The sequence below is a fragment of the Loxodonta africana genome, chromosome 14 (genome assembly GCF_030014295.1).
Source record: "Loxodonta africana isolate mLoxAfr1 chromosome 14, mLoxAfr1.hap2, whole genome shotgun sequence".
Taxonomy (NCBI): domain Eukaryota; kingdom Metazoa; phylum Chordata; class Mammalia; order Proboscidea; family Elephantidae; genus Loxodonta; species Loxodonta africana.
Window position 1 is genome coordinate 18,109,231 of NC_087355.1, and position 27,025 is coordinate 18,136,255.

The following is a 27,025-nucleotide window of genomic DNA, read 5'->3' on the forward strand; positions in this document are numbered from 1 at the left end:
GCTCCTTGGAAACCCTATGGGACAGTTCTACTCTCTGTCCTATAGGGTCACTATGAGTCAGAATCGACTTGATGGCAATGTGTTTTTGGTTACCCCAAGGTCTTCCCTGTGATCGGGCCTTATTCTTGTTTTTCTTTGTTTAGGGACCCCCTTCTTTCGCTTTTGTTTCATATCCCTCCTGTTTCCCAATGGTTCATTCTTCCCTTCTCTGTAACTGGAGTCCCTGGGTGATGCAAACAGTTAATACGCTTAGCTGCTAACTAAAAGGCTAGAGGTTCGAGTCCACAAAGATGCACCTCAGGAGAAAGGCTTAACGATCTACTTCTGACAAGTCAGACATTGAAAACCTTATGGAGCACATTTCTACTCTGACAAACACGGGGAGTCGACCCCAGGGCAACTGGATTCCTCTCTCTGATCAGAGACCTCTCTCTATCTCCTTTCACTAGGTTTTCCCTTTACAACTGCCACCCCAATTCCTAATTTTTGGTCCCTTCTAGTAACCTCCGAATACTCGTATCTTTTCAGGGGATGCTGATTTGATGTCCATCCTGCTTGTGTCTATATTTCCTTCAGTATGAACACCTTATTTCATCATAAGCAAACTCTTGTTTGTCCAGAATGTATTTCTAACTCCATTTTACCTGCTTGCTGGAGCAGAAAACTTGCTCACAAATTTTATTGAACTGTTTCTGAGTTTTTCTACAGACATGGAATTCCAAAACTGAAAATAAATACAGTGCTCCTCTAAGTGTGTTAAGTGCTTTTCTGAATTAAAGTATCAAATATCCAACCAGAATTTCAACACAAAACATTAACAGCTGTTTTATAAAGAATCTCCTAGAGCCTCTTGTTCTCTGAGTTAAGCCTTCTTTATTAAGCTGTATTTGAAACATGCAACCTGGCATTAAACTCACAGCTGCAAGATTTCTAGAGACAGGAAAAACAGTCTGGATAGGGTTACATCAACTACAGAAGAAATAGAATCTATCTATGATCTTAATTTTTCTGTCAGAAGTGATGGTAAGAAACATTTTCTGAACTGCGTAGAAATATCACTACATATTATCACTGGAATCAAGGGCGACTCTCCACTGGCCTTTTAACACTTTTTGCATTTTGCCCTTGTCCACTATTTGAAGGTACAAGTCTCGTTCTCATAGACATTTTCTTTGCTTTTTTCCAACAGTGACTGAGCAGAACTAAATACCTACATAATTTTGATATTAGGGCCAATGATTTCTATGCACCAAATGAGGAAAACTGATGCAAATACACCTACTTGGGCAACCCATGAATGAGGACTTGGTTTACAATTGCTGAGGCCAGTGGTGGTTCAATGGTAAAATTCTCGTCTTCCATGTGGGAAACTCTGTTCTGATTCCCAACCAATGCACCACATGTGCAGCCATTCCCTCATCTATCTTGGTGGCTTGAGTGTTACTATGATGCTGAACAGGTTTCAGAAGGGCTTCTAGACTAAGACAGACTAGGAAGGTAGGCCTGGTGATCTACTTCTGAAAATCAGCAATGAAAAACCCTCTGGATCACAATGGTCAGGTCTGAAACCAATCATGGGAATGGTACAAGACTGGGCAGCATTGCAGTTCATTCTGCATGGGGTCTCCATGAGTTAGGCTGACTCAATGGCAGCTGACAAGAACAGTTTACAATTACTGTGTATAGGTAACTTGTCAATTGCACACGTATCTTTCACCTCTCATAGCTCCCTCTCTTTCCATAATTTCCTCACCTTAGTATATACCAAAAATGCATTTTATGTGCCACACATTGTTTTAGACCATTCAGGTGGTTAAAATATTGTGTCGAGGAGGCAGGGCAGAGATGGCAGAGTAGACCCAAAAAAACAAGTGAAACAATTATATTTATGACAAGCTAGGAGCCCTGAACATCAAAGGCAAAGTTATAAAACAGACTGAGTAGCAGCGGGAGGGAGAGACTGTTCAGAAGTGGGGAGAAATTCCTGGACCTGAATCACCATGAACCCTCAGACACCATTCCCTGAAGTGACCACGGTGGGGCTGGTGGTAGAGTTTCAGATGCAGATTCCTCAGGGACAGACAGCCAGCTGCACAGCTTACTCATACCTCCAGAACTACAGGAGAACAGTGTTCTCGGCAAAAGCTAAAAACTTGTGTATATTTTACTGTACTCCAGCCCCCAAGCTGGCATCAGTGGCTCTTGATTTCTCTGGTCCTGAGATAGGCCCTGCTGACCACTCTGAGCCATTCTCTCACCTTGGAGAAGAAATAAATCCACAATTGGAGGAAAAGATAATCTGCCACCTCCACCAAGCTGGGGAGCTCAGGACAGAAGCAGCTACTGTCCAGGCATAAATGGTCCATGGACTTTGAATACCTCTCCCCCTTCATGGACATGTGTGGACCTATTTCAGAAAAATAGGACCCTGTTGGCAGACTACAACTGTTTCAGCTGTGCAGTGGAGAGGTGGTTGATTGATGTTTGACGCCACTTTACCTATTAAACAGGGTCCTCACCTACCCACATCAGGTGCCTAAGGACTGGTGGCTCCACCCATGATACCTAGCCATCTGGGACAGGAGCCCAAGGATAAGTGGTACCTCCTAGTCCTTAACACCAGAAGCATTGGATGCCCATGGTCCATCTGCAAAACCCACCCACGTATGCTCTATAAGGAACAGGGACACATTTTCCTCACAGACACTCAGGGGACAGTTGTCAGGCCCCTGCCTTGTGTAGAGCTTGACCCCCTGCTGCAACCAGATACCTGTACCTACTCCAATCACCCCTGCCCCTCTAAGACTATAGGACAGAGCCTGTAACACACACTTGATGACAAACTACCTGGACACCTGAGCTGAATTCATACAAGAAAAGTGGGTGGACTCCTAGGCTAATATACCTGATAACAGCTGTAGCCATCTGGTGATAGGACATTAGAATTTCAAAGGCAAAAATAATCAAGCTAGCTCACTCAAGCAGCCTTTTGGGAATATCAAAACAAAACAAAGCAAGAAGCTAGGATACAGTAAGCAAACATAAAGTAAACTAATACAATAACTTATAGATGGCTCAGAGACAACAGTCAATATCAAATCACATAAAGAAGCAGACGATGATTGCTTCAATAAGCTCTCAAAAAAAAGACTCAAGGGATCTTTGGGGTGAAGGTGCATTTCTGGAATTACCAGAGGCAAAATACAAAATATTAATATACACATCTCTTCAAGACATCAGGAATGAAATCAACAAGGAGATCAGGCAAAATGTAGAACAAGCCAAGGAACACACAGATAAAGCAGTTGAAAAAATTAAAAAGTTTATTCAAGAACATAATGAAAAATTTAATAAGCTGCAAGAATCCATAGAGAGACAGCAATCAGAAATTCAGAAGATTAACAATAAAATTACGGAAATAAACAATTCAATAGAAAGTCAGAGGAGCAGAAATGAGGAAGTGGAAGGAAGAATTAGTGAGATTGAAGATAAAACACTTGGCACCAAGATATTTGAAGAAAAATCAGATAAAAGAGTTTTAAAAAATGAAGACACCCTAAGAATCATGTGGGGCACTATCAAGAGAAATAACCTATGAGGGATTGGAGTACCAGAACAGGGAAGGATAACAGAAAATTGTTGAAGGTTTATTGGCAGAAAAACTCCCTGATATCATAATGAGAAGATACCTATCCAAGATGCTCATCAAACTCCGAATAAGGTAGTTCTCAAAGGAAAGTCACCAAGACGTATTATAATCGAACTTGCCAAAACCAAAGATAGAGAATTTTAAGAGTGACTAGGATTAATAAGAATAAGCACAGACTACTCAACAGAAACCATGCAGGCAAGAAGGCAATGGGATGACAAATAAAGCATTGAAGCAAAAAATTGTCAGTCAAGAATCATATATCCAGAAAAACTGTCTCTCAAATATGATGGTGAAATTAGGACATTTCCAGATAAATGGAAGTTTAGGGAATTTGTAAAAACCAAACCAAAACTACAGGAAATACTAAAGGGAATTCTCTGGTTAGAAAATCAATAATATCAAATATCAACCCAAGACGAGAACACAGGACAGAGCAACCAGATATCAACCCAGATGGGGAAATCACAAAAATAAGATAAAAAAAAAAATGCTCAAAACAGGGAAACAGTGATGTCATTATGTAAAAGAAGACAACACTAAAACAATAAAGAAGGACTAGGAAATGTACTAATAGATCTTTCATAGGGAGAGGAAGACAATGTGATACAAAGAAATAAAAGTCATGCTTAAACTTAGAAAAATATGGGTAAATATTAAGGTAACCACAAATAAGGCTAAAAATCCTACTCATCAAAATAAAATACAAGAAAAAATAAAGACTCAGCAGAAACAAAATCAACTACAAGGAATAAGAGGAAAAGACTATAAAGATAAACTACTCAGCACAAAAAATTAAGTGGGAAAAAGAAACTGTCAAAAATACACAAAAAAGACATCAAAATGACAGCACTAAAATCATACCTATCCATAATTACACTGAATGTAAATGGACTAAATGCACCAATAAAGAGACAGAGAGTGGCAGAATGTATTTTAAAAAACCATGATCCGTCTATATGCTGCCTACAAGAGACACACCTTAGACTTAGAGACACAAACAAACTAAAGCTCAAAGAATGGAAAAAAATACATCAAGCAAACAACAATCAAAAAAGAGCAGAAGTGGATATATGAATTTCTGACAAAATAGACTTTAAAGTTAAATCCACCACAAAGGATAAGGAGGGACACTATATAATGATTAAAGGGACAATATGCCAGGAGGGGATATAACCACATTAAATATTTATGCACCCAATGAGAGGACTGTAAGATACATAAACTCTAACAGCATTGAAAAGTGAGATAGACAGTTCCACAATTATCGTAGGAGACTTCAACATAACCACTTGCAGTGAGGGGCAGGACATCCAGAAAGAAGCTCAATAAAGACACGGAAGATCTAAATACCTCAGTCAACCAATGTGACCTCATAGACATATAGAAAACACTCCACCCAACAGCAGCCAAGTATACTTTCTTTTCCAATGCACATGGAACATTCTCTAGAATAGACCACATATTAGGTCATAAAGCAAGCCTTAGCAGAATCCAAAACATCGAAATATTACAAAGCATCTTCTCTGACCATAACCCACTGCTGTAGAGTCGATTCTGACTCATAGTGACCCTATAGAACAGGGTAGAGCTGCCCCATAGAGTTTCCAAGGAGCACCTGGCGGATTTGAACTGCCGACCTCTTGGTTAACAGCTGTAGCACTTAACCACAAAAGAAACCCTCAGTCAACAGAAGAAAGCAAATAAAAAAAATTAGAGCAGAATTAAATGAAAAAGAGAACAGAAAAAACAATTGAAAGAGTTAAAAAAAAAAAAAGTTGGTTCTTTGAAAAAATTAACAAAATCGATAAAGCATTGGCTAAACTGACAAATGAAAAACATGAGAGTAAGCAGGTATGAGTAAGAAATGAGATAGGCCATATCACAACCACGACCCAACTGAAATTAAAAGAATCATATCGGATTACTATGAAAAATTGTACTCAACAAATTTGGAAACCTGGAAGTGGATGAATTTCTAGAAACATACTACCTATCTAAATTAACACAAACAGAGGTAGAACAACTAAATAAACCCATAACAAAAGAAGAGATTGAAAAGGTAGTTAAAAAAAACTCCGAACAACAACAAAAAGAGCCATGGCCCAGACGGCTTTACTGCAGAGTTCTACTAAACTTTCAGAGAAGAGTTAACACCACTACTACTGAAGGTATTTCAGAGCACAGAAAAGGATAGAACACTCCCAAATTCATTCTATGAAGTCAGCATATCCCTGATACCAAAACCAGGTAAAAAAACAAAACAAAACAAAACCTACTTCCATCAAGTCGATTCTGAATCATAGCGACCCTATAGAAGTCACCATAAAAAAAGAAAATTACAGACCTATATCCCTCATGAACTTAGATGTAGAAATCCTCAACAAAATTCTAGCCAATAGAATTCAACAACATATCAAAAAATAATTCACCATGACTAAGTGGGATTCATACCAGGTATGCAGGGATGGTTCAAAGTTAGAAAAACAATTAATGTAATCCATCATATAAATAAAACAAAAAACAAGAACCACATGATCTTAACAATTGATGCAGAAAAGGCATTTGACAAATTTCAACACACATTCATGATAAAAACTCTAAGCAAAACAGGAATAGAAGGAAAATTCCTCAACAAAATAAAAGGCATTTATACAAAGTCAACAGTAAACATCCTAAATGGAGAGAGTGTGAAAGCATTCCTCTGAGATCGGGAACCAGACAGGATGCCCTTTATCACCACTCTTATTCAACACTGTGCTGGAGGTCCTAGCCAGAGCAATTAGGCTAGATAAAGAAATAAAGGGCATCAAGACTGGTAAGTAAGAAGTAACAGTATCTCTATTTGCAGATGACATGATCTTATACACAGAAAACCCTAAAGAATCCTCAAGAAAATGACTGAAACCAATAGAAGAGTTCAGCAGAGGATCAAGATACAAGATAAACATACAAAAATCACTTAGATCCCTCTACACCAACAAAAAGAACATTGAAGAGGAAATCACCAAATCAATACCATTTACAGTAGCCCCCAAGAAGGTAAAATAAAATACTTAGGAATAAATCTTACCAGAAACGTAAAAGACTTATACAAAGAAAACTACGAGACACTGCTACAAGAAACCAGAAGAGACCTACACAAGTGGAAAAACATACCTTCCTCATGGATAGGAAGACTTAACATTTTTAAAATGTTTGTTCTACCAAAAGCCATCTGTAGATACAATGAAATTCCAATCCAAATTCCAAAGACATTTTTTAATGAGATGGAGATAAAAATCGCCAACTTAATATGGAAGGGAAAGGGGCCCTGGATAAGTAGAACACTACTGGAAAAGAAGAACGAAGTGGGAGACCTCACACAGAACCTATTCTTAGAACCTATTATACTGCCACAGTAGTCAAAACGGACATAAATCCATCCACATATGAGCACCTGATATTTGACAAAGGCCCAAAGTCAGCTAAATGAGGAAAAGAGTCTGTTTAACAAATGGTGCTGGCATAACTGGATATTCATCTGCAAAAAAATGAAACAAGACCCATACCTCACACCAGGCACAAAAATGAACTCAAAATGGATCAAAGACCTAAATAGAAAATCTAAAACCATATAGATCATGGAGGAAAAAATAGGGAAAATGGCATAACAGTATACAAAACATTACTAACTGTGCACAGACACCAGAAGAGAAACTAGATAACTGGGAGCTCCTAAAAATCAAACACCTATGCTCATCCAAATACTTCACCAAAAGAGTGAAAGGATTACCCACAGACTGGGAAAATGTTTTCGGCTATGACATTTCCGATCAGTGTCTGATCTCAAAAATCTACATGATACTGCAAAAACTCAACTACAAAAAGACAAATAACCCAATTAAAAAATGGGCAAAGAATATGAACAGGCACTTCACTAAAGATGACATTCAGGTAGCTAACAGATAAATGAGGAAATGCTCATGATCATTAGCCATTAGAGAAATGCAAATCAAAACTGCAATAAGATTCTATCTCACTCCAACAAAAACAAAATAATAAATGTTGCAGAGGTTGTGGAGAGACTGGAACACTTACATACTGCTAGTGGGAATGTAAAATGGTACAACCACTTTGGAAGTCAATTTGGCGCTTTCTTAAAAAGGTAGAAATAGAACTACCATACGATTCACCAATCTACTCCTCGGAATATATCCTAGAGAAATAAGACCATTTACACTAACAGATATATGCACACCCATGTTCACTGCAGTAGTGTTTACAATAGCAAAAGGATGGAAGCAACCAAGGTGCCCATCAAAGGATGAATGGATAAATTATGGTATATTCACACAATAGAATACTATGCATCAATAAAGAACAATGATGAATCCGTGAACCATTTCATAACGTGGAAGAATCTGGAAGGCATTATGCTGAGTGAAATTAGTCAGATGCAAAAGGACAAATATTGTATGAGACCACTATTTTAAGAACTTGAGAATAAGTTTAAACAGAGAAGAAAATATTCTTTGATGATCAGGAGAGTGGGGAGGAATGGAGAGAGAGGGGCATTCACTAGTTAGATACAGACAAGAACTATTTTAGGTGAAGGGAAAGTCAACACACAATACAAGAGAGGTCAGCACAACTGGACTAAAACCAAAAGCGAAGAAGTTTTCTGAATAAACTGAATGCTTCAAAGGCTGGAGTAGCAGGGGTGGGGGTTTGGGGACTATGGCTTCAGGGAACATCTAAGTCAGTTGGCAAAATAAATTCTGCATCCCACTTTGAAGTGTGGTGTCTGGGGTCTTAAACGCTAACAAGCGGCCATGTAAGATGCATCAATGAGTCTCAACCCACCTGGATCAAAGGAGAATGAAGAACACCAAGGTCACAAGGTAATTATGTGCCCAAGAGACAGAAAGGGCCACATAAACCAAAGACTACATCATCCTGAGACCAGAAGAACTAGATGGTGCCCAGCTACAACTGATGACTGCCCTGACAGGCAACACAACAGAGAACCCCTGAGGGAGCAGGAGAGTAGTGGGATAAAAAATGCAGACCTCAAATTCTCATAAAGAGACCAGACTTAATGTTCTGACTGAGACTAGGAGGATCCCGGAGGTCATGATCCCCAGACCTTCTGTTAGCCCAAGACAGGATATGTTCCCAAAGCCATCTTTTCAGACAGGGATTGGACTGGACTATAGGATAGAAAATGATACTGGTGAGAAGTGAGCTTCTTGGATCAAAGTAAACACATGAGACTATGTGGGCAGCTTCTGTCTGGAGGGGAGATGAGAAGGCAGAGAGGGTCAGAAGCTGGCTGAATGGACATGAAAATAGAGGGTGGAGAAGAGTGTGCTGTCTCGGGGAGAGCGACTAGAAGTATACAGTAAGGTGTATATAAATTTTTGTATGAAAGACTGACTTGATTTTTAAACTTCTACTTAAAGCACGATAAAATTTTTTTAAAAAAGTGTGTCAACTTGGCTAGGCTATGATTTTCAGTGATTTGGTAGACATTGTACTGAATGTTCTTCCATAATGTAACGTAATGTAATGACCTCTGGTTTGTGATCTGATGTGAGCAGCCTATCAGTTGAAAGGGGAGTTTTCTTGGGGTGCCCTGGCTAGGTATAAATATAGATGTTCTGGCAAAGCTCACTCTCTCTCAAGACCCTGCACTCTTTTTGTCACCTGAACTCTGGTTCTTGGGACATAAACCTGCAGAAGTCTTCAGCCTGTCACCTGAGCTGCAGATTTTGAATACGTTTCCTGAATTGGTTTTCAAGTCTGGCTAGTCTTAAAGGCACTGATGACTGCCTCCAATAGTAAAGAGGGTACAGCTAATCCATGGCATGCAATAGAGATCTGCAAAATATCACCACAATTGGATCAAATATTTGTGAGGAACATGGCTCTGGGTGATCATATATTTTACACCTTTCAACATTTTTGTCAAATTGACAAATATAATGAAGCGGGCTGGCTGGTCATACTTTCACTAGAAAAAGTAGAGAAAGAAAAGGATGATCTCATGGTTTCAGAGTCCAGCTCAAGTGCTGCATAAAGAACCTGAAAGTTATTATTTGTACCCTGAAAGAAAACCTTATTTCTTGTAGTAACGGAGCTGATATTGCTGAAAATCAAACCCAGAGTCTTATCCTAAGGATGGCTGAATTATAAAGCCAATTGAATGTCCAGCTTAGAAAGGTGGCTGAAGTTAAAATGAAGGCTTTGCTTGGGGCGACATGGAATCCTGAAAACTGGGATGTGGACATATGGGCAGATATGGATGAAGTCAGGGACCTTGAGCCCCTAAATTCTGTTGAATCACCCTTGGCAGTAGAACTAGCCCTTCAACACCCATCTGAAAAGATTAACCCAGCTTTGTCTGCTAAATCATCTTTGCCAGTAAAATCAGCCCTCCCATCCGCATCTGATGAGATTGACACAGATGAATCTGAGCAGTCTTTGCCTGAGGCATTGCCTGGGAGCATTGCCTGAGGCAGTACCTGGGGTGTAACCTGAGGCCAATGCCTTGCAAGACATTGCTGAATGTCCCCAGCACCCACTCACACCAGCCATTTTTCTTCAGACCTATAACTTGACTCTAGTCTCAGCGAACCCTCAGAGGTAAGGTACAAAGTGTGACCCATAAGAAGATACGCTACACTCCAGAAGAACTGCTTAATTTTTCTAGTGCATACAAACAGAAATCTGGGGAATATGTGTAGGAACGGCTATTAAGGATGTCGGATTATGGTGAAAGGAATATAAACTTGGATCAATCTGATTTTATTGATTCGGCCACTAGGCACAGATTCTATGTTCAGTGTTTCAGCTCGAGGTGTTAGAAAAGGATCTAACAGTTTATCTGGTTGCTTGGCTAAAATGTGGACTAAAAGGTGGCCTACACTAAATGAAGCTGAAATGCCAGAACTGCCTTAGCATACTGTAGAAGGAATCCAAACACTTGGGGAAATTGTATGTTAGAGTGGATTTATCATGTGGAGCCCACTGACCCACCTAGGGAATACCCAGAGTACACACCTTTCACCACATCTGTAAGAAACAAATTTGTAAAGGCAGCTCCAGCATCCTTGAAGACTGCTACGATTGCTCTTCTATGTAGGTCAGATTTTACAATGGGAACAGCCCTCACCGAATTGGGAAGCCTAACTATGATGGGGGTGGTTGGATCCCGGGGCAGTAGGGGACAAGAGGCAGCACTTAATCGCCAAGACAAGGTAGGTGTGGTTACTGTAATGGAGAGCAGAGTCAAAGCAGTATTCAGAATAGTCTGTCTCATATGAACTTCTGGCATTGGCTTAGGCATGTGTCCCTAGGAGTGAAATAGATGGGAAACCTACTAAATATCGACTTGCTCTGTGCAAGTGGAAGAATAATAGGCCAAGAGAACGGCAGTCTAACTTGAATTGCCAAAATAGAGAGTCATGGCCCCTCAATCAATTCCCAGACTTAAGCCAGTTTACAGACCCAAACACTTGAATTAAGTGGAAGCCAGTTCTCCTTGAGGAAGGGCCCCACTACACTGCCAAAAATGTGTACCGTTAATCTTTCTCCCAGCCTTCCCCAAAGGGATCGACAGCCATTTACGACAGTGGCTGTTCAGTGGGGAAAATGAAATAATCAGACTTTGGGGGGATTACTGGACACTGGCTCTGGACTGACACTAATTCCAGGAGACTCAAAAAGTCACTGTGGCCCTCCAGTCAGAGCAGGGGCATATGGAGGCCAGGTTACCAATGGAGTCTTATAGCTCAGGTCCATCTCATAGTGGGTCCAGTGGGTCCCCAAACTCATCCTGTAGTGATTTCCCCAGTTCCAGAATGCATACTTGGAATAGACATACTCGGCAACTGGAAGAACCCCCACATTGGATCTCTATCATGCGGAGTAAGGTCTATTATGGTAGGAAGGGCCAAACAGTGGCTATTAGAATTGCTCCTACATAGGAGAACAGTGAACCAAAGCAACACCGCATTTCTGAAGGGATTACAGAGATTAGAACCACCACCAAGGATTTGAAGGATACAGGGGTGGTGATTCCCAAAACATCCCCATTCAACTCACCTATTTGGCTTGTTCAGAAAACAGATGGATTGTGGATAATGATAGAAGATTATTGTAACCTTAAACAGGTGGTGACTCCAATTACAGCTGTTGTTCCAGACGTGGTTTCATTGCTTAAGCAAATTAATACATGTCCAGGTACCTGGTATGCAGCTATTCATAAGGCCAATGACTTTTTCTTCATTCCTGTTTCTATAGACCATCAGAACCAGTTTGCCTTCAGGTAGAAATGCTAGCAACACACCTTCCTACTAGGACAGCATTACACTGCCCTACCTTATGGGTATATCAACTCCCTACCCCATGTTATAATTTAGTCCACAAGGATGTTGATCATCTTTCCTTTCCACAAGACGTCACATTGGTACATAACATTGATGACATTATGCTGATTGGACCTAACAAGGACGAAATATCAATAACTCTAGACTTACTGGCAAGATATTTGTATGCCAGAGGGTGAAAAATTAACCCGACAAAAATTCAGGGACCTTCCATGTCAGTGAAATTTCTCGGGGTCCAGTGGTATGCAGCATGTCAAGATATTTATTCTAAAGTAAAGGGTAAGTTGTTGCATCTTGCCCCTCCTACAACTAAAAAGGAGGCCCAATGCCAGGTGGGCCTCTTTGGATTTTGGAGGCAACATATTCCTCATTTGGATGTGCTACTCCAGGCTATTTACCAAGTGACTCAAAAAGTTGATAGTTTTAAGTGGGGCCCAGAACAAGAGAAGGTTCTGCAACAGGTCCAGGCTGCTCTATAAGATGATCTGCCACTTGGCCATACGATCCAGGTGATCTAATGGTGCTTGAAGTGTCAGTGGCAGATAGAGATGCTCTTTGGAGTCTTTGGCAGATCTCTATTGGTAAATCACAGCACAGGCCCTCAGGATTTTGGAGCAAAGCCCCACCATTCTCTGCAGATAACTACTCTCCTTTTGAGAAACAGCTTTGGCTTGTTACTGGGCCTCAGTAGAGACTGAACACTTAACCATAGGCCACCAAGTTACCATTTGACCTGACCTGCCCATAATGAACAGAGTGTGGTCTGACTCACAGAGTCATAAAGCTGGACATGCACAACAGCACTCCATCATCAAATGAAATTGGTGTGTATATACAATATTGGGGCCAAGCAGGCCCTGAAGGCACAAGTAAGTTACATGAAGAAGTAGCCCAAATACTCACGGTCCCCACCCCAGTTACATTACCTTCTCTCCTCCAGCCTGCATCTATGGCCTCATGGGGAGATCCTTAAGATCAGTTGACTGAAGAAGAGAAAAGCAGTCCCTGGTTTATAGATGGTACTGTGTGATATGAAGGAACCACTCAAAAGTGGATACCTGCAGCGCTGCTGTCCCTTTCTGGGACTTCCCTGAAGGACAGTGATGAAGGGAAGCCCTTACAGTGGACAGAACTTCTACCAGTGCACCTGGTTGTTCATTTTTCTTAGAAGGATAAATGGCTAGATGTGCAATTGTGTACCGATTCATGAGCTATGGCCAATGGTTTGGCTGGATGGTCAGGGACTTGGAAGGAACATGATTGGAAAATTGGTGATAAGGAGGTATGTGGAAGAAGTATGTGGATTCAAAAAAAAAAAAAACCCAAGCGCATTGCAGTCGAGTCGATTCTAACTCATAACAACTCTATAAAAGTAAAAAATAGCAACCCTATATATATGGATAGGTCTCTCTAAAAGGGCCAAAGAAGTGAAGATATTTGTATTTTATGTGAATGCTCACCAAAGGGTGACCTTCAAGTGGATATGATGACATGTTCTGTTGATACCAGTCAGTGTCTTTCCCTAGGTACTCCTGTCATTGCCTAATGGGCTCATGAACAAAGTGGCCATAGTAGCAGGGATGGAGGTTATGCATGGGTTCAACAACATAGATTTCTACTCTCCAAGGCTGATTTGGCTAGAGCTGCTGGTGAGTGCCCAGTCTGCCAGCAGCAAAGGCCAATACTGAGTACCTGGTATGGCACCATTCCTCACAGTGATCAGCAAGCAACTTGGTGTCAGGTTGATTACATTGGACCACTTCCATGATGGTAAGGGCAGCGTTTTGTTCTTATAGGGATACAGATACTCTGGATATGGATATGCCTTCCCTGCATGCAATGCTTCTGCCAAAACTACCATCTGTGGACTCGTTGTTGATAGGTGCAGTTGAGTTAGTTCCTAGTCATAGAGGCCCTATGTACAACAGAAGAAAACACAGCCCAGTCCTGCCCCATCCTCGCGATTGTTGTTATACTTAAGCCCATTACTGAATTCACTGTCAATCCTTCTCATTGAGGGTCTTCCTCTTTTTCACTGATCCTCTGTTTTACCAAGCATGATATTCTTCTCCAGGGACAGGTCCCTCCTGATAACATGTCCTTGCTTCCAAGGAGCATTCTAGCTGTACTTCTTCCAAGACATATTTGTTCATTCTTCTGGCAGTCTATGCTATATTCAATATTATTTGCCAACATCATAATTCAAATGCATCTCCTTCGGTCTTCTTTACTCATTGTGCAGCTTTCACATGCATATGAGGTGATTGAAATCGCCATGACTTGGGTCAGGCGGACCTTAGTCCTTAAAGTAACATCTTTGCTTTTTAACACTTTAAAGAGGTCTTTCTCAGCAGATGTGCCCAATGTAATACATCGTTTGATTTCTTGACTGCTGCTTCCATGGGCTCTGATTGGGATCCAAGTAAAATTAAATCCTTGACAACATCAATCTTTTCTCCACTTATGATGCTGCTTACTGGTTCAGTTGTGAGGATTTTTGTTTTCTTTATGTTAAGGCATAATCTGTAATGAAGGCTATAGTCTTCGATCTTCATCAATAAGTGCTTCAAGTTTTCTTCATTTTCAGCAAGCAAGGCTGTGTTATTTGCATATCACAGGTTGTTAATGAGTCTTCCTCCAATCCTGATGCCACATTCTTCTTCATATAGTCCAGCTTCTCTGATTATTTGCTCAGTATATAGATTGAATAAGTACGGTGAAAAGATACTACCGTGACGCACACCTTACCTGATTTTAAACCATGCAGTATCCCTTTCTTCTGTTCAAAAGACTGCCTCTTTGTGTAAGTACAGGTTCCCCATGAACACAATTAAGTGTTCCAGAATTCCCATTCTTTCCAATATTATCCATAATTTGTTATATTCCACACAGTCAAATGCTTTTGCATAGTCAATGAAACACAGGTAAACATCTTTCTGGCGTTCTCTGCTTTCAGCCAGGATCCATCTGACATCAGCAATGATATCCCTCGTTCCAAGTCCTCTCCTGAATTTGGCTTGAATTTCTGGCAGTTTTCTGTCGATGTACTGCTGCAGCCATTTTTGAATGATCTTCAGTAGAATTTTACTTGCATTTGATATTAAGGATATTGATCTGTAATTTCTCTATACTGTTAGATCACCTTTCTTTGGAATGGGTACAAATACAGATCTCTTCCAGTGGGTTGGCCAGGTAGCTGTCTTCCAAATTTCTTGGCATAGGCAAGTGAATGCTTCCAGTACTGCATTCATTTGTTGAAACATCTCAATTGGTATTCTGTCAATTCCTAGAGCCTCGTTTTTCACCAATGCTTCAGTACAGCTTGGACTTCCTTCTTCATACCATCACTTCTCGATCATATACTACCTCCTGAAATGGCTGACTGTCAACCAATTCTTTCTGATACAGTGATTCTGTATATTCTTTCCATCTACTTTTTAAAAATTTTTAATAATATATTTTATTTAACCCAGTATAGCCAAAATATTAAACGAGAATAAGAAATCTTCCCTAATTCATATCTCAAGATTTTGGGGACCTCCTATATTTACTTTCACAAGAAAGTATATAAATTACAAGAAAACATCAATAGTACACAAAGTTTAAAATCTCACACCATTCACAGATAATTGTGATGTCCAAGCTATATTGAAAATTTGCAGTTTGAATTCAATTTTGTCATATTAACAGGTAATCAATATTAAGGAAGTAATAAGAAATATACATTCTTTTTCTTTGTAGTAAGTCTTCGAAATAAGTATGGATTTTATGCTTATCTTAATTCAGATGCTAAATTTTCATCAGATATACTGATGTTTACCTGCATCTTCCTTCCTCACCTATTGGCACACTACAAAAGCTGAGAGCTCCATTGTCCAATGTGGTAGCCAATACCAACATGTGGCTATTTATATTTAAATTCATCTATACTAACAAAATTAAAATTCAGTTCCTCAGTTGCACTTGCCACATTTTAAGGGGGGGGGGGAGTTAGAGGTTTTATTTTTTTTTTTTTAAATTTTTACTGTGCTTTAAGTCAAACTTTACAAATCAAGTCAGTCTCTCATGCAAAAAGTTATATACACCTTGCTATATACTCCTAGTTGCTCTCCCCCTAATGAGACAGCACACTCTTTCCACTCGCTGTTTTCGTGTCCAGTCAGCTAGCTTCTGACCCCTTCTGCCCTCTCATCTCTCCTCCAGACAGGAGATGCACACATAGTCTTATGTGTCTACTTTATTCAATACGCTCATTCCTGACCAGTATCATTTTCTGTTCCATAGTCCAGTCCAATCCCTGTTTGATGAGATGGCTTTGGGAATGGTTCCTATCTTGAGCTAACAGAAGGTCTGGGGATGATGACCTTTGGGGTCCTTCTAGTCTCAGTCAGACCTCTAAGTCTGGTCTTTTTATGAGAATTTGATTTCTGCATCCCGCTGTTCTCCTGATCCCTCAGGGAGTCTCTGTTGTGTTCCCTGTCAGGGCAGTCATCAGCTGTAGCCAGGCACCATTTAGTTCTTCTGGTCTCAGGCTGATGTAGTCTCTGGTTTATATGACCCTTTCTGTCTCTTGGCCTCATAATTACCTTGTATCTTTGGTGTTCTTCATTCTCTTTTGCTCCAGGTGGTTTGAGACCAATCGATATATCTTAGATGGCCACTTGCTAGCATTTAAGACCCCAGAAGCCACTCTCCAAAGTGGGATGCAGATTGTTTTCTTAATAGATTTCATTATGCCGTTTGACCTAGATGTCCCCTGAAACCATGGTCCCCATAGGCCCACCCCTGCTACGCCAGCCTTTGAAGTATTCAGTTTATTCAGAAAACTTCTTTGCTTTGGTTTAGTCCAGTTGTGCTGACCTCGCCTGTATTGTGTGTTGTCTTTCCCTTCATCTAAAATAGCTCTTGTCTACTATCTAATTAGTGAATACCCCTCTCGATCCGTCCCTCCCCACTCTCATAACCATCAAAGAATATTTTCTTCTCTGTTTAAACTATTTCTTGAGTTCTTATAATAGTGATCTTATACAATACTTGTCCTTTTGCACCTGACTAACTTCTCTCAGCATAATACGTTCCAGGTTCCGCCATGTTATGAAATGTTTCACAGATTCATCATTGTTCTTTATTGATGCATAATATTCCATTGTGTGACTATACCATAATTTATTTATCCATTGATCTGTTGATGGGCACCTTGGTTCCTTCCATCTTTTTGCTATTGTAAACAGTGCTGCAATGAACATGGGTGTGCATATATCTGTTCGTGTAAAGGGCCTTATTTCTCTAGGATATATTCCAAGGAGTGAGATTGCTGGATCCTGCAATAGTTCTATTTCTAGCTTTTTAAGGAAGCACCAAATCAATTTCCAAAGTGGTCGTAACATTTTACATTCCCACCAGCACTGTATAAGTGATCAAGTCTCTCCACAACCTCTCCAACACTTATTATTTTGTGTTTTTTTTGGATGAATACCAGCCTTGTTGGAGTGAGATGGAATCTCATTGTAGTTTTGATTTGCATTTCTCTAATGGCTAATGATCGTGAGCATTTCCTCATGTATCCGTTAGCTACCTGAAGGTTTTCTTTAGTAAAGTGCTTGTTCATATACTTTGCCCATTTTTTGATTGGATTATTTGTTTTTTTGTAGTGGAGTTTTTGCATATCGTGTAGATTTTAGAGATCAAATGCTGATCGCAAATGTCATAACTAAAAACTTTTTCCCAGTTTGTAGGTAATCTTTTCACGCTTTTGGTAAAGTCTTTGGATGAGCATAGGTGTTTGATTTTTAGGAGCTCCCAGATATCTGTTTCTCTTCTGGCGTTTGCACATTCTTCGTAATGTTTTGTATACTGTTTATACCATGTATTAGGGCTGCTAGCATTGTCCCTATTTTTTCCTCCATGATCTTTATCATTTTAGATTTTATATTTAGGTCTTTGATCCATTTTGAGTTAGTTTTTGTGCATGGAATGAGGCATGGGTCTTGTTTCATTTTTTTGCAGATGGATATCCAGTTACGCCAGCACCATTTGTTAAAAAGACTATCTTTTCCCCATTTAACTGCTTTGGGGCCTTTGTCAAATATCAACTGCTCCATGGGTGGATTTATGTCTGGATTCTCAACTCTGTTCCATTGGTCTATGTATCTGTTGTTATACCAGTACCAGGCTGTTTTGACTACTGTGGCTGTATAATAGGTTCTAAAATCAGGTGGAGTGATGCCTCCCACTTCGTTCTTCTTTTTCAGTAATGCTTTACTTATCTGGGGCCTGTTTCCTTCCATATGAAGTTGGTGGTTTTTTCCCCCATCTCATTAAAAAATGTCATTGGAATTTGGATCAGAATTGCATTGTATCCATAGATAGCTTTGGTAGAATAGACATTTTTACAATATTAAGTCTTCCTATCCATGAGCAAGGTATGTTTTTCCATTTACGTAGGTCTCTTTTGGTTTCTTGCAGTAGTGTCTTGTAGTTTTCTTTGTATAGGTCTTTTACGTCTCTGCTAAGATTTACTCTTAAGTATTTTATCTTCTTGTGGGCTACTGTAAATGGTATTGATTTGGTGATTTCCTCTTCAATGTTCTTTTTGTTGGTGTAGTGGAATCCAACTGATTTTTCTATGTTTATCTCGTATCCCAATACTCTGCTGAACTCTTCTATTAGTTTCAGTAGTTTTCTTAAGGATTCTTTAGGGTTTTCTGTGTATAAGATCATGTCATCTGCAAATAGAGATACTTTTACTTTTTCCTTACCAATCTGAATGCCCTTTATTTCTTTATCTAGCCTAATCACTCTGGCTAGGACCTCCAGTACAATGTTGAATAAGAGCGGTTATAAAGGGCATCTTTGTCTGGTTGTGGATCTCAAAACGTATGCTTTCAGCCTCTCTCTCCCTTTAGGATGGTGTTGGCTGTTGGCTTTGTATAAATACCCTTTATTATGTTGTGGGATTTTCCCTCTATTCCTATTTTGCTGAGAGTTTTTATCATGAATGGGTGTTGAACTTTTGTCATATTCCTTTTCTGCATCAGTTGATAAGATCATGTGGTTCTTGTCTTTTGTTTTATTTTTATGATGGATTACATTAATTGTTTTTCTAATGTTGAACCATCCCTGCACACCCAGTATGAATTCCACCTGGTCATGGTGAATTTTTTTTTTTTTTAATATACGTTGAATTCTATTGGCTACAATTTTATTAAAGATTTTTGCATCTAAGTTCATGAGGGATATAGGTCTATAATTTTCTTTTTTTGTGGTGTCTTTACCTGGTTTTGGTACCAAGGATATGCTGGCTTCATAGAATGAGTTTGGGAGTATTCTGTCCTTTTCCATGCTCTGAAATACCTTTAGTAGTAGGGGTGCTAACTCTTCTCTAAAAGTTTGGTAGAGCTCTGCAGTGAAACCATCTGGGCCAGGGCATATTTTTTGGGGGGGAGTTTTTTTTTTTATTACCTTTTCAATTTCTTCTTTTGTTATGGGTTTGCTTAGTTATCTACCTCTGTTCGTGTTAGTGTAGGTAGATAGTGTGTTTCTAGATATTCACCCATTTTTTTCTAGGTTTTCAAATTTGTTAGAGTACAATTTTTGTAGTAATCTGATACAATTCTTTTAATTTCAGTTGGGTCCTGGTTGTGATATGGCCTATCTCATTTCTTACTCAGGTTATGTGTTTACTCTCATGTTTTTCTTTTGTCAGTTTGGCCAATGTTTCATTGATTTTGTTAATTTTTTCAAAGAACCAGCTTTTGGTCTTTTTAACTCTTTCAATTGTTTTTCTGTTCTCTTTTTCATTTAATTCTGCTCTAATTTTTATTATTTTCTTTCTTCTGGTGACTGAGGGTTTCTTTTGTTGCTCTCTTTCTATTTGTTCAAGCTGTAGGGATAATTCTTTGACTTTGGCCCTTTCTTCTTTTTGTATTGTGTGCATTTATTGATGTAAATTGACCTCTGAGCACTGTTTTCACTGTGTCCTAAAGGTTCTGATAGGAAGTGTTTTCATTCTCATTGGATTCTATGAATTTCTTTATTCCATCCTTAATGTCTTCTAAAACCCAGTCCTTTTTGAGCAGGGCATTGTTCCGTTTCCAAGTGTTTGATTTCTTTTCCCTGCTTTTCCTGTTATTGATTTCTACTTTCATGGCCTTATGGACAGAGAAGATGCTTTGTAATATTTCAATGTTTTGGATTCTGCTAAGGCTTGCTTTATGACCTAATATGTGGTCTATTCTAGAGAATGTTCCCCGTGCACTAGAAAAGAAAATATACTTGGCCACTGTTGGGTGGAGTGTTCTGTATCTGTCTATGAAGTCACGTTGGTTGATCGTGGCATTTATATCTTCCATGTCTTTACTGAGCTTCTTTCTGGATGTCCTGTCCTTCACCGACAGTGATGTGCTGAAGTCTCCTGCTATAATTGTGGAGCTGTCTATCTCACTTTTCAATGCTGTTAAAGTTTGTTTTATGTATCTTGCAGTCCTCTTATTGGGTGCATAAATATTTAATATGGCTATATTCCCTCCTGGCATATTGTCCCTTTAATCATTATATAGTGTCCCTCCTTATCCTTTGTGGTGGATTTAAATTTAAAGTCTATTTTGTCAGAAATTCATATAGCCACTCCTGCTCTTTTTTGATTGTTATTTGCTTGATATATTTTTTTCCATCCTCTGAGTTTTAATTTTTTTGTGTCTCTAAGTCTAAGGCGTGTCTCTTGTAGGCAGCATATAGACGGAGCATGGGTTTTTTTTTTTTTTTAATCCATTCTGCCACTCTGTCTTCTTATTGGTGCATTTAGTCCATTTACATTCAGTGTAATTATGGATAGGTATGAGTTTAGTGCTGTCATTTTGATGTCTTCTTTTGTGTATTTTTGACAGTTTCTTTTTCCCACTTAATTTTTTGTGCTGAGTAGTTTATCTTTATATATTGTCTTTTCCTCTTATTTGTTGTTGTTCATTTTGTTCCTGCTTAGTCTCTTTTTTTTCATATATTTTATTTTGATGAGTAGGATTGTTAGTCTCATTTGTGGTTACCTTAATATTTACACCTATTTTTCTAAGTTTAAACTGTACTTTTAGTTCTTTATATCACCATTCTCTCCTTCTCCATATGAAAGATCTATGACTACATTTCTTAGTCCCTTTTTATTGTTTAAATGTTGTCTTTTCCCTTACTGGGTGGACATCTGGTTGCTCTGTCCAGTGTTCTAGTATTGGGTTGATATCTGATATTATTGATTTTCTTACCACAGAACTCCTTTTAGTATTTCCTGTAGTTTTGATTTGGTTTTTACAAATTCTGTAAACTTCTGTTTATCTGGAAATGTCCTAATTTTACCTTCATATTTGAGGGACTGTTTTGCTGGATATGTGATAAATGATTCTTGGCTGGCAATTTTTTTCCTTCTATTCTTTATATAAGTCATCCCATTGCTTTCTTGCCTGAATGGTTTCTGCCAGATTAAAAAAAAAAAAAAGTATACGCTTATTCTTAGTAACTCTCCTTTGAATGTGAGTTTTCTTTTATTTCTAGCAGTTCTTAAAACTCTCTCTTTACCTTTGATTTTGACAAGTTTGATTATAATGTGTCTTGGTGACTTTCTTTTGAGAACTACTTTATGTGAAGTTTGATGAGGATCTTGGATAGATATCTTCTCATCTTTCACGATATCAGGGAAGTTTTCTGCCAACGAATCTTCAACAATTCTCTCTGTATTTTCTGTTATCCCTCACTGTTCTGGTACTCCAATCACTCATAGGTTATTTCTCTTGATAGAATCCCACATGATTCTTAGGGTTTCTTCATTTTTTTTAATTCTTTTATCTGATTTTTCTGCAAATACATTGGTGCCGTGTGTTTTATCTTCAATCTCACTAATTCTGCCTTCCACTTCCTCAATTCTGCCCCTCTGACTTTCTATTGAGTTGTCTAATTCTGTAATCTTATTGTTAATCTTCTAAATTTCTGATTGCTGTCTCTCTATGGAGTCTTGCAGCTTATTAAATTTTTCATTATGTTCTTGAACAACATTTTTAATTTCTTTAGCTGCTTTATCTGTGTGTTCCTTGGCTTGTTCTGTGTGTTGCCTGATCTCCTTCCTCATCTTATTCTTGATGACTTGAAGAGTTGTGTATATTAATCTTTTGTATTCTTCATCTGCTAATTCTAGAACGGCACCTTCATCCAGAAGATCCCTTGAGTCTTTGTTTTGAGAGCTTGTTAAAGCCATCATGGTCTTCTTCTTTATGTGATTTGATATTGAGTGTTGTCTTGGCACCATCTGTAAGTTATTGTAGTAGTTTATTTTATGTTTGCTTACTGTATCTTACCTTCTTGCTTTGTTTTGTTTTGATATGCCCAAACAGGCTGCTTGAGTGAGCTAGCTTGATTATTTTTGCCTTTGAAGCTCTAACGTCCTGTCACCAGATGGCTAGAGCTGTTATCAGATATATGAGCCTAGGAGTCCATTCATTTTTTGTATGGATTCATCTCAGATGTCCAGGTCATTGGTCATCAAGTGTGTGTTACAGGCTCTGTCCTACAGTCTCAGAGGGGCAGGGGTGGTTGGTGTAGGTCCAGGTATCTGGTTGCAGCCTGGGATCATGCTCTGAACAAGGCAGGAGGCTGACAACTGTCCCCCGAGTGTCTGTGAGGAAACCGTACCCCTGTTCCCTAGAGCGCACAGGTGGGCACGTTCTCCAGACAGACCATGGTCATCCAATGCTTTTGGTTGTAGGGACTATAAGGTACCAGTTATCTTTGGACCTCTGCCACAGGTGGCTGGGTGATGTGGGTAGAGCCAACAGTCCTTAGATCCCTGATGTAGGTAGGTGCGGACCCTGTTTAACAGGCAAAGCAGTGTCAAACATCAAACACCCAGCTCTCCACCATATGGCTGAAACAGTTGCAGTCTGCCAACAGGGCCTAGTTTCCTGAAATAGGCCCACACAAGTCCATGCAGGGAGGAAAGGCATTCAAAGTCCATGGACCATTTATGCCTGGACAGCAGCTGCTTCTGCCCTGAACTCCCCAGGCTAGTGGAGTTGGCAGATTACCTTTCCCCCCAGTTGTGAGTTTATTCCTTCTCCACAGCCAGGAAAATGGCTCCGAGTGCTAAGCAGGACCTATCTCATGCCCAGGGAAATTGACAGCCACTGAAGCCGGCTTGGGGCCTAGGGGCACAGTAAAATAAATTTAAGTACTTAGCTTTTGCCAAGAGCACTGTTCTTCTCTGGTTCTGGAGGTGTGAGTATACTGTGCAGTTGGCTGTCTCTCCCTGAGGAAACTGCAGCCGGAACACTGCCACCAGCTTGCTGCAGTTGCTCCCAGGAATCTTTCCAACTACTTTTAATGCTTCCTTTGTAATTTAATACTTCCCTGTAGAATCTTTCAATATTGCAACTTGAGGCTTTAATTTTCTCTTCAGTTCTTTCGGTTTGAGAAATGCCAAGCATGTTCTTCCCTTTCAGTTTTCCAACCCCAGATCTCTGGACATTTCATTATAATATTTTATTTTCTCTTCTTGAGCTGCCCTTTGAAATCTTTTGTTTGGCTCCTTTACTTCATCATTTTTTCCCTTCACATTAGCTACTCTATGTTCAAAAGCAACTTTCAGAATCTCTTCTGACATCTCTTTTGGTCTTATCTTTCTTTTCTGTCTTTTTAATGACCTCTTGCTTTCTTCTTGTATAATGTCCTTGATGTTATTCCAACTTATCTGGTCTTCAGTCATTAATGTTTAATGAGTCAAATCTATTCTTGAGATGGTCTCTAAATTCAGGCAGAATATACTCAAAGTGATGTTTTGGCTTTCATGGATTTGTTCTAATTTTCTTCAGCTTCAACATGAACTTACATATGAACAATTAATGGTATGTTCCACAGTCGGACCCGGGCCTTGTTCTAACTGATGATATTGAGGTTTTCCATCACCTCTTTCCACAGATGTAGTCAATTTGATTCCTCTGTATTCCATCTGGTGAGGTCCACGTGTATAGCCACCATTTATGTTGGTGATTAAAGGTATTTCCAGTGAAGAGGTCATTGGTCTTGCAAAATTCTATCATGTGATCTCTGGCAGTGTTTCTTTTACCAAGGCCATATTTTTGAACTACTGTTTCTTCTTCATTTTTATGGACTTACACAATGCCTTATTAATTGTCGTGGTATCCTACACAGAATTGCCTTAGATCAAGGGACTCACTTCACAGATAATGAAGTGTGGCAATGGCCCATGCTCATGGAATTCACTGATCTTAGCATGTTTGCCATCATCCAGAAGCAGCTGCTTGATAGAATGATGGAATGATCTTTTAAAGACTCAATTATGACACCAACTAGGTGGAAATACCTTGCAGGAATAGGGTAATGTTCTCCAGCAGGCTGCGTATGCTTTAAATCAGCATCCAATATATGGTGCTATTTCTCCTATAGCAGGATCCACAGGTCCAGGAATCAACGGTTGGAAATGGGAGTGGCACCACTGATCATTGCCCGTAGTGCCCTGCTTGCAGAGTATTTACTTCCTGTCCCATGACCCTATGTTTCGCTGGTCTAGAGGTCTTAGTTCCAAAGACAGGAATGACCTTTCAAAGGGACACAACACTGATTTCATTGAACTGGAAGTTAAAGGTGGTATTTGGCAACTTTGGGCTCCTCAGGCCTCTGAATCAACAGGCAAAGAAATAAGTAATTTATTGGCTGGTGTGATTGATTCTGATTTCCCAGGGGAAATTGGACTGTTATTACATAATGGAGATAAAGGGAAGCATATCTGGAACATAAGAAATCCCTTAGGGCATCTCTTAGTACTACCATGCCCTGCAATTAAAATCAATGGAAAATTACAACAACCTAATCCAGACAGGAATACTAATGGCAGACCCTTAAGGAATGAAAGCTTGGTTTACTCTACCAGGCAAAGAACCATGACCAGCTGAGGTGCTTGCTGAGGACAAAGGGAATATGGAAGGGGTAGTGGAAGAAGGTGCTTCTAAATGCTGGCTATGACCACATTGACCAGTTGCACAAATAAGGACTGTAATTTTTAGGAGTATTTCTTCCTCATTTTATATGTTTGTGTGTGTGTGTGTGAGTGGTGTTTGTAAAATATCTTTGTTTTCTTCCCTCCCTTCTTTCATGTAGTGTAAAATACAAGCTGTAAAAGGGGTAATGAGTTTTTGATTGTGCACATGTTAGCTGTATCATATTAGCTGCAAATATGACTTTATAATCCTCTTTATTTGGAGACTATGTATGGTTTAAGGAGATATAGATAAATGCCAAGTTGATAAGGGGTGGACTGTGATGGTTCAAATGCTATGTGTGAATTTGGCTAGACTATGATTCTCAGTGGTTTGGCAGACATTGTACTGAATGCTCTTGCATAATGTAATGTAATGTAATGTAATCATCTCCATGATAACATCTGGTGTGATTAGCGAATCAGTTGAAAGGGGAGTTTCCTTGGGGATGTGGCCTGCCTCCAGTATATAAATAGGTGTATGGCAAAGCTTGCTTTCTCTCTTGTCCCTACATTCTTTTTTGTTGCCTGGCCTTCAGTTCTTGGGATGAAAGCCTGCAGATGGCTTCAGCCTGCCCCCTGACCTGTAGATTTTGGGTTTGCCAGCCCCTGCAACCCTGTGAGCCAGCAGATGTCTCCAGTCTACCACCTGACCTGCAGATTTTGGGTTCATCAGCCCTTGCAATCATGTGAGCTGGCAGACACCTTCAGCCTGCCTCCTGACCCACAGATCTGAGACTTGCCAGCTCCCACAATGGCGTGAGCCATTTCGTTGAAGTAAATCTCTTTATATATAATTATATATACACTTCAATGGTTTTGCTTCTTTAGAAAACCCAGACTAAGACAACCATTTTTCCCCTAATTTCACTGGGCATTAGAATTTTAAAAATACTGATCAGCGCATCTTGGGGAAGGATCCAGCCTTAGTAATTTTTAAAGATGCTCAGGTGATTCCAAAATGCAGCAGAGTTTGGAAATTGTTGTTCTGAATGTTTTGGGTATATTAACTCAGTTCATACTTACAACACTGTGAGGTAGTGCTATTACTCTGCTTATTCTTGCAACATATATTTATTGATCACCTTCAGTATGCCAGCATGTGCTACACACTGAGGACATTGGAATTAAGCCAGATAAAAATGCCTGTTCTAATGGGCCTCTCATTAGATTTTATAGATCAGATAACCAAGATCAGAAAGGTTAATACACATTCCAAAGACCTCACTGGTTGTAAGTGTTGAGATGGTAAGTGGTAGTGTTGGTATTTGAAAGCAGGCAGCCTGACTTCAGAATTCACCCGCCTACCCTCTACCCCAAGTTAGCCATTGAAAACCCTATGGAGCGCAGTTCTCCTCTGACACACATGGGGTTGCCATGAGTTGGAGTAGACTCAATGGCAACTGGTGAAGTGAAGTGGTGTTGTTTCTACTCATTATCCTCCTCTGCTGCCTGACCTTTGATAAGGGTGTTCTAGAACGTCTGCCTCAAGCTCTCTTTCCTCTCATTCTTTAATATCTTATCTCTTTGCCTAGTTAATTCCTGGGCATTCTTTTGATCTCAGTTCAAATGTTACCTCCTCAGAGTGGCTGTCATGGATTGAATTGTGCCCCCCCCAAAATGTGTATCAACTTGGTTAGGCCATGATTTCCAGTATTGTGTGTTTGTCTACCATTTTGTCATCTGATACGATTTTCCCCGTGTGTTGTAAACCCTACCTTTATGATGTTAATGAGGGAGGATTAGAGGCAGTTATGTTAAAGAGGCAGGAATCAAGCTACAAGATTAGGTTGTGTCTTAAAACAATCTCTTTTGACGTATAAAAGAGAGAGGCGAACAGAGGGACAGGAGACCTCATACCACCAAGAAAGCAACACTGGGAGTAGAACACGTCCTTTGGGCTTGAGGTTCCTGTGCTGAGAAGCTCCTAGACCAGGAGAAAATTGATGATAAGGATCTTCCACTAGAGCCAAC